At 32.8% G+C, this 9,360-nt stretch overlaps 2 long non-coding RNA genes across 3 annotated transcripts; both read left to right on the top strand.

Annotated features, from left to right (window-relative positions):
• The first annotated feature begins 6 nt into the window (after nt 1–6).
• LOC111386589 lies at nt 7–1,920 on the top strand. The gene is made up of 2 exons (XR_002701256.1): nt 7–1,314; nt 1,485–1,920. It is a non-coding gene; the product is annotated as an uncharacterized LOC111386589 (long non-coding RNA).
• A 1,296-nt stretch (nt 1,921–3,216) lies between these two features.
• On the top strand, nt 3,217–3,827 carry LOC111386590. Of its 2 annotated transcripts, none has more exons than XR_002701258.1 (2): nt 3,217–3,233; nt 3,401–3,827. It is a non-coding gene; the product is annotated as an uncharacterized LOC111386590 (long non-coding RNA). The 2 variants fall into 2 exon arrangements; XR_002701257.1 differs by having other exon boundaries at nt 3,404–3,827.
• The last annotated feature ends 5,533 nt before the right edge of the window (nt 3,828–9,360 follow it).

Genomic DNA, 9,360 nt, shown 5'->3' on the forward strand with positions numbered 1-9,360 from the left:
TCCATAAGGCCCAGCAGCAAATGAAGTTGGCGGCTGACAAACATAGAAGAGATGTGGAATATATGGCAGGAGATTAGGTTTATTTGAAAATGAGGTCGTATAGGCATAAGTCACTAGTGGTATGCTGCTAAGAAGATTAGCCCCGAGGTACTCTGGACCGTTTGAGGTGTTGGCAAGGGTGGAAAAGATGGCTTATCGCTTGCTGCTGCCTGTGTACACCCTGTTTTCCATGTGTCGCAACTGAGAAAGGTGGTGGGAAATGCTCCTGTAACGTCTTCCTTGCCCCCCTCAACTTGGTGAAGATTGGGAGTTACTTGTGGAACCAGAATTTGTCTTAGGATTCAGACAGCCAAATCAGGGTACAGATGCTATGGAAGTCTTGATTCGGTGGAAGGGTCTGTTGCCTATGGAAGCAACTTGGGAGCCATTTGACTTAATCAACCAGCAGTTTCCTTCTTTGAACCTTGCGGACAAGGTGACTGCATTGGACCCCGGGTTGGGGGGGGGGGGGATTTGATAAGCCCCCAATTAAATTTACATATACAAGATGTAAGAAGGCCAAGCAAGCACATGGTGGGGAAAGCCAACAACTTGACAGCAGGGCTCAATAGGAGTCTCTAGAAGGATGCTGAGTCTGTAAAATTGTTAGGGACTGTTAGTCAGTTTGTTAGAGTTACTTGGGGGAAGGGTATAAATAAAACATGTAAGGAGAGGGGAGGGGATGTGAAAGAAATCAAGTAAGAATTAGGGGAATGGAGAATCGTAATTTCCATTAAGTTCTCATTTAGAGTACATATTTCATTTTGAATCTATATTACAGAAAATTTCCCCAAAATTCCTCATTCTCAGTATTCTCTTCTCTATTGCAGTGAGCCTTAATATTGTCTATCTGGGAAAGATTTCTATCCTCTGCTTAATTTCAAAACTTCACTCTATCTTACTCCCAGTATGGTGAATAAACTACTGTTGGTCCCTAGTGAATTTGATTCTTGAAGTGCACAGACTCCTAAGTGGAGATTTAGTCCACCATCAGATTTTCACAACTACTCAATATTTGATAAGTATTCATTTGTGTTTTGAATGTGGAATTTTCTTTACAGGAGATGATAACTAATTAGCAGTCTGCCTTTATATCTAGTATGAAAGTATCCTTTTGTGCTGTGATGGTTGATTTTTATCTTCTTGTTATATATATTGATAGTTGATACTTGCAGCCATTTAGAGACGAAAAAACTCAAGAGGAATCAAGGAAAGAAATGACGAAACCTCCTAAACGCCTGAAAAAGTTCCGCTAGGGATTAATGTCAACGTCAGGTTTGAATCCTGATCTGTTCTTCTATTTATGTTGTGTCTTCATATTCTTGGTTTTGTTCCAGAAAATTATTTATGGTCTTCCAATTTTCTAAAATTCAATGAATATCTCTGATTGTTTATGTATCCGAGGTTATAATTCCTAACTCTGCTTCATACTTGGCCTGTAGCAGGGTGTTGGTTTTTGAAATCTTACATGAGTTCATTTTGCAAGTTGTAGAACGAATGGTGCTGTTTGTACCCAATACAAAGTCTTATTTCAACCAATGTATACAGGTGGCATTGTCGTTTTGATGTAGTTAATTTACTTCATGACACGAGCAGTCGAATTACTGTTGCGCTCAAGTATTGTTCAGAATGCTTCAGTTTTAAAGATGCTGGAAGAGCATAAACGAGCACCACCACCGCCCTGCGTTTCAGTAATATTGATTAATTTTTGTATTGTGTATCATCATTATAAAATGGCAAAATGAGGTTTAACTTGCATTTTTGTTGACTTAAATGGTAGTGTATCTTATTAGTAGACAAGAATAAATTCGGGCTTAATCGCCTCACTTTTCTTGTTATTTGCAGTTTAAGTTAGATTGCCTTTCCAAATTCTTTTGTCCATTAACGAGTTGTCATGATACTCGGGGAAATTCATAGGAACGTGAAATTTAGTAAGTAGTAACCCATGACTTGGTGTTTTTGTGGGCTTGAGGATCAGAGAGACGGTATGGTGGTCAGTTTCAACTTTGAAAATTGAGCTAGGAACTTGTTTGACAAGGTTTATGAAAGTGAAAAGTTGCTTCTGATAAGAAGTTTTTAGACGTGTTTGCATAATTTTTTGAGTGTGTTTCTTTGTTAGACTTAGACGTTTACTCTGAGGAAGCTGATCCAAAGTGAAGTGGATGTTTCGACAAACGGTTTGTATTTCGGCGATGCAAAATATATATGAGTAAGATCTGACATTATTGCACTTGCAGGCTCTCCTTAATTATTGAACACGATGTTCGTTCTCCCTCCCAAGATTATTGGTGGGTGACATCTTGCTGCAATCAATGTTCGCCTAGCCATGTCTAGTCTCCTTTAGACGCTGTCTAGATATTTGTAATTTGTTCGAAAGTGAATCCGAATCCTTATTAACATGAATTAATTAATTGGACTTGATTGAAACTTTCGGAATATATAATTTATCGGTATAAGGTAAGAATATTGTAGATATTTTTGGAATATTTATCAAAATATGTGGGTAGTTTTTTATTTCATTTATTTTGGGGTGATATGTTGGAATTAACCATATTTTATTATTAAGAGAAAAATCGACTTTTGAATAAAAATGGTTAGGTATTTTAGATTCGGATAAATATTAAAATCCAGCCTTCGTCAGTTAGTCTAACAAGTGAGAGTATTAGCGCACCTCTTTTTTTTGTATAGAGAAACACATTGCAGTTTTTTGTTGGTGTTGTTACTTGCTCTCGACAGTATAATTTAAACATTTAATCCCTAAAATAAACATTGTTCCGTGCAGTATTGCTTAATTTAAGTAGACGAGCAAACTGTTAAGGTCTTGTATAAGATTTTCCTCGTAGTCAAATTTGAGATGATTTGAATTTACTATCGAATAATGCTGAACAAACAGTGGAAAAAGGGAAAAACAGATTGATATGGCAGTTCATGATTGAGTGTTTTTATGATGTTATTTTTTCCCATTCTCCATTGAAAAACTGCCAAGGCAGTCTAGAAATACTTTTGTTTCATTAACTCTGACCATGTAGCATGATTGTTTGCTATCGGAAAGAACTTAGAATCTTCAAAAGCCAAAAAGTAGCTTTATTTATACTGACTTTTTCTGATTATTTGTATGTTCTCTTCATAACAATAATAACTTCCCAAATCTTTAAGTTCAAATGGAAATAATTTAGAGTTAATGTCAATGTCAGGTTCGAATCCTGATCTGTTCTTCTATTTATGTTGTGTCTCCATATTCTTGGTTTTGTTCCAGAAAATTATTTATAGTCTTCCAATTTTCGAAAATTCAATGAATATCTCTGATTGTTTACGTATCCGAGGTTATAATTCCTAACTCTGCTTCATACTTGGCCTGTAGCAGGGTGTTGGTTTTTGAAATCTTACATGAGTTCATTTTGCGAGTTGTAGAACGAATGGTGCTGTTTGTACCCAATACAAAGTCTTATTTCAACCAATGTATACAGGTGGCATTGTCGTTTTGATGTAGTTAATTTACTTCATGACACGAGCAGTCAAATTACTGTTGCGCTCAAGTATTGATCAGAATGCTTCAGTTCTAAAGATGCTAGAAGAGCATAAACGAGCACCACCACCACCCAGCGTTTCAGTAATATTGATCAATTTTTGTATTGTGTATCATCATTATAAAATGGCAAAATGAGGTTTAACTTGCATTTTTGTCTACTTAAATGGTAGTGTATCTTATTAGTGGACAAGAACAAATTCGGGCTTAATCGCCTCACTTTTCTTGTTATCTGCAGTTTAAGTTAGATAGCCTTTCCAAATTCTTTTGTCCATTTAACGGGTTGTCATGATCAGGGGCAGAGTCGGGATTTTAGTTCAGCGCGAGCAAAATTTTTTCGACGTCAAATGTCGAGGCTTTGGTCGTGGATTTAATGACGTTAAAAAAATAAAATAATAGTACGATAGTAATAAAAACGACATAATTTATATATTTAACTTGTTCCTTGCGAGTTTTAATGCTCTGTGTGGATCGGAACTACAACGCTGCAACAGAGACGAATTCTCTCACTTACAGACAAAGAGTTGGATTGATTCAAATGAATGAATGGGTTTAGGTCAATTGAATTTTGAGGGAATGGGTCTAACAAGGATTCTCTCTCCGAGCTAGATATCGAATATTGGAAAAAGACTATGGATATTCACTACTCTTGATATCTGAAACATTAGAAGTTGGTTTGAAAAAAAAGAAAAAAAAAAAAATTATTCTGCCCAAAAATCCAGTGCGGGCTTCGCTCCACCCATGGTCATGATACTTGGGGAAATTCATAGGAACATGAAATTTAGTAAGTAGTAACCCATGACTTGGTGTTTTTGTGGGCTTGAGGATCAGAGAGACGGTATGGTGGTCAGTTTCAACTTTGAAAATTGAGCTAGGAACCTGTTTGACAAGGTTTATGAAAGTGAAAAGTTGCTTTTGATAAGAAGTTTTTAGACATGTTTGCATAATTTTTTGAGTGTGTTTCTTTAGGCGCTGTCTCGATATTTCTAATTTGTTCGAAAGTGAATCCGAATCCTTATTAACATGAATTAATTAATTGGACTTGATTGAAACTTTTGGAATATATAATTTATCGGTAAAAGGTAAGAATATTGTAGATATTTTTGGAATATTTATCAAAATATGTGGGTAGTTTTTTATTTCATTTATTTTGGGGTGATATGTTGCAATTAACCATATTTTATTATTAAGAGAAAAATCGACTTTTGAATACGAATGGTTAGGTATTTTAGATTCGGATAAATATTAAAATCCAGCCTTCGTCAGTTAGTCTAACAAGTGAGAGTATCAGCGCAAGGCTCTTTTTTTGTATGGAGAAACACATTGCGGTTTTTTGTTTTATTTTTTGTTGGTGTTGTTACTTGCTCTCGACAGTATAATTTAAACATTTAATCCCTAAAATAAACATTGTTCCGTGCAGTATTGCTTAATTTAAGTAGACGAGCAAACTGTATAAGATTTTTCTCGTAGTCAAATTTGAGATTATTTGAATTTACTATCGAATAATGCTGAACAAACAGGGGAAAAATGGAAAAACAGATTGATATGGCAGTTCATGATTGAGTGTTTTTGTGATGTTATTTTCTCCCATTCTCCATTGAAAAACTGCCAAGGCAGTCTGGAAATAGTTTTGTATCTTTAACTCTGATCATGTAGCATGATTGTTTGCTATCGGAAAGAGCTTAGAATCTTCAAAAGCCAAAAAGTAGCTTTATTTATGCTGACTTTTTCTGATTATTTGTATGTTCTCTTCATAACAATAATAACTTCCCAAATCTTTAAGTTCAAATGGAAATAATTTAGAAAAAAATTAAAAATGAAAATTGCAAAAAAAGGGAGGAAAAATAAAAAAAACACTCGTTTTATAAAACAAAATGGGAGAAGGAAATGAAAAGACACAAGGAAAATATTAGTGATCCTCTTTTGTTTTTTGTTCGTTGATCGACAAAATAAGTTTCAAATTTGAGGTGAAGTCTTAAATTATTTCTTACATAAATAATTAATTAGTTGAATATAAGCATACCCATGGTTTGAATTTTGTGTCCGATGATGATCTAATCCCTTTGAAATATAAAACAAGAATCAATCTTCTAATGTGAGTGGCACTAAAAGCATTTATAATGGATTAATGCTAAATCATTGGCTAATCAATTTTAGATATTTTATTGATATAGGTGTAGAAAATGAAAATTGAATTTATTAAGTATTTTAATTTATTTATCTTGTCATTTTCAGTTTAACTATTCATGTCACTTCCATTTGGTATAGTTAAAACTGGTTATAAAAGACAACTTTAGTATGGTCATCTGTCCATATCGACTTATTTATACGGGAGAATTAGCACAACACGTCATTACATTTTAATGTTATTGTGCAAAACGTCATTATCTTTCATTTCTGACATTTTTACCCCTATTTTCACCTTTCATTGAGGAAAAATGTTATTTTCATCCAATTTCTCAATAAAAAAAATGTAAAATAATAAATATAGTGTCCTATTTAAATAAAAAAAAATAATAATAAAGAACTAATTGTAATTATACTCCAAAACTTTTTAAAAACTGCAAATGAATCCAAATAAATTATTAAAAGGGTGATTAGCACAAAATCTTCTTTCTTTTTAATGTCATTGTGCAAAACGGCTATTCATTTTATTTTTTTGAATTTTCACCCTTATTTTCAAATTACATTACGAAAATCGTCATTTTCATCCATTTACTTAATTAAAAGTTATAAAATGATGAATATATCATTCTATATAAATAAAATAGAAATAAAGAACAAATTACAACTACACTCTCAAATTTTTAAAAAAAATACAAATAAATTCCAAATAAATAATTAAAAAAGAAAAGTGGTTTTTTGTAATTATTTATTTGAAATATATTTTTATTTTTTTTGAAAAAATTAGGATACAGTTTCAATTTGTTCTTTATTTCTCTTTTCTTTATTTTTGTTTTATTTAAATAAGAGGGTGTATTTGTTATTTTACAACTTTAAATTGAAAAAATGGATGAAAATGATGATTTTCAAAATGAAATGTGAAAATAATGGTGGAAATACCAAAAATTAAAAGGTATGGAAGTTTTGTGCTAATTACCCTTTTAATAATTCATTTAGATTCATTTGCAATTTTTTAAAAAGTTTGGGAGTATAATTGCAATTTGTTCTTTAATTTTATTCCATTTCATTTTATTTTTGTTTTATTTAAATATGATGGTATATTCATCATTTTACAGCTTTTAATTGAGTAAATGGATGAAAATGACAATTTTTGCAATGTAATATAAAAATAAGGGTGAAAATGTCAAAAAAAATAAAAGGTATGAACGTTTTGCACAATAATATTGAAATGTAGAAACGTTTTGTGCTAATCACCCTTTTTATATCCATTAAACGTTTGTTATCATGTCCTTGAAAGGTAAATTTTTTAAATAAAACACGACGAATTAAAGACCTAGTGCTTGTTTGGTAGAGATTTTGATAATTGAAATTTTTACCGTTAGAAATAAAGTAGGTCCTACTTGTGAGAGAAAAATTCAAAACTGACAACTGAAATAATGAAATAACGGTCAAAAAATTAATTTTAATTGACATAAAAGCTCTACCAAATAGGCTTCTAAAAACATAGCTGACTCGTCAAATTGTAGGTTGGGTTGACTATTTTAAGGAAAACAAGTGTTTTAAGGTAATGGACCATTCTCATCGGATTGATAGTGTTATAAAATTGTTTTCGTTTAGCAAAAAAAAGGCATAACATGTCACTTTATGTATTAATCAGTACAGAAAAAGAAGCAGCAATAGCAGCAACTTACGTCCCACACGATCGCGATCGATCCGTCCCGGTAGCGGCCGCAAAACATCGCTGATAACACGTTTCAGCAGGATAGAATAGCTTGCGAGAGGGGACGCATGCAGATTCAGGCAAGGGACGTAGACAGCTTGCGGCAGGGGACGTAGGCAGACTCAGGCTGGGGACGCAGGCTGCCTGAAGCAAGGCAATTTTTCAGCACGTTAATGAGATTTTTCTAAATCTCGAACCAGCCATTTTGGAAGGAAAAAATACATGAACATGTAGCCGGATATTTTGGAGATGCAAGTGGGCAACTTGCACAACTTGTCTACTTGTACCACTTGGCCACTTGCAAGATATTATTAAGATGCAAGTTAAGATCGAGTTGGCAATAATAATATCAAGATGCAAGCTAAGCACGAGTTGTATCCACCTGCAAGGAAAATTGTAGACAATGTTCACTTGATGACAACTAAGCATGAGTTGTAAAGTGGAATGCAACTTGTCAAATGAGGTTTAAATCAACTTGCATTCAATGAGGGCACTTGAATCAAATAAATCATGGCCATTGATTCGAAAGTAACTTGCAAGGCTTTTGCCTATAAATAGAAATGGAAGTCTCATTTGTAAATCATATAGGGTGAAATGAGTTTATTCATTAAAGAGATTGTAAAGTTTTCCCTTTCATTCACACAAAGAAAGTTTTCCCAACCTTACTTATTTTCCACATATTCCTTGCTCTAAAATTATCTTCTCAAAGTGGTTATAATTTAGTTTCATTGGTTAAATTATTTGTGAGCGTGGAAAGGTTGACTTAACGTTTTCTCGTGAGGGACAGGAATTGTTGAACGTTAAGACCGCAAGATTCTAGTTGTTTGGATGTAACCAAACTAGGTTCGTGACAATTAGCATCATAAGTGGGTAATACATATTTAACTTTTCATGACTCGAGATTTCTTATTAATTATTAATGGTACATTTGATTTGTGTTTATGTTTTTTGTTTTTAGTTTTGAATTTATTTTTAGTTTTTTGTTTTGAGAGATTATTTTAAAATTCTAAAAAAACGCGTTTGATTTGTTAATATGAAAAACTATTTCTCAAAACAAGAAACTAGAAAATATGTTCGGTTTAAAAACTTTAGAAATAATTTTACGACATTTTTTCCAGTTAATTTGATTATATTGTAAAACATTCCAACTTTATGCTAATATGTGTTCAAAAAACATAAATTTCTAAGTTGGTAAAAAAATAAAATCATTGTAAATATATCTTCAACATTCGCATCGAAATCATCCGTAGATCAGAAATTCAGAGAGAGAGTGAGAGTAGTGATGGCAATGGAGCGGGGCCTGTGGGGGCGCGGGGACGGGGCAACATTTTGCCCTGTTTAATTTAATTTAATTTTTTATTTTTATTTTTTTAACATTTTCAAAGTTTCGAATTATATTATTATTAGAGAATAAAGTACAAATTCAAAATTAGTTTTTAACGGGTGAATTGTTTAAAAATAAAATTATTTTTACTCTTTTTTTTCCTTCACGGGGCGGGACCTGCGACGGGGGCGCCTCACCCCGCCAATTCGTTTGGGGCGGGGTTTTTTTTTCCCCATTCCGGAAGGGGCCCCGTCGAGGCGGGGGGGGGGCGGGTTTTATTGCCATCCCTAAGTGAGAGAAAGATTGAGAGATGTGTATTTGTATTTGGTTAAATTTTGTGTAATTTTATTAATTATTTTAATTTGAGAAAATTTTAAGTTCATTTTCCCTATTTTGAATTTTTTGAGTGTTTTCAAACGTCAAAAAGTAATTTTAAGTTTATATTGTAAAATTTTCATTGTTTTCGAAAATAATATAGCAAACATGTTTTGAATATATTAGAAAAACGAAAACTAAAAATGACCTCAAAACGATAATGTATAACGGTTATGAAAATTTTTGATGTGAACATATTCAACCTTTAACTAATCAAAAATAGTTAATAGGTGACTCTTTCGTTGACCTTGT

The sequence above is a fragment of the Olea europaea genome, unplaced genomic scaffold (genome assembly GCF_002742605.1).
Source record: "Olea europaea var. sylvestris unplaced genomic scaffold, O_europaea_v1 scaffold363, whole genome shotgun sequence".
NCBI lineage: Eukaryota > Viridiplantae > Streptophyta > Magnoliopsida > Lamiales > Oleaceae > Olea > Olea europaea.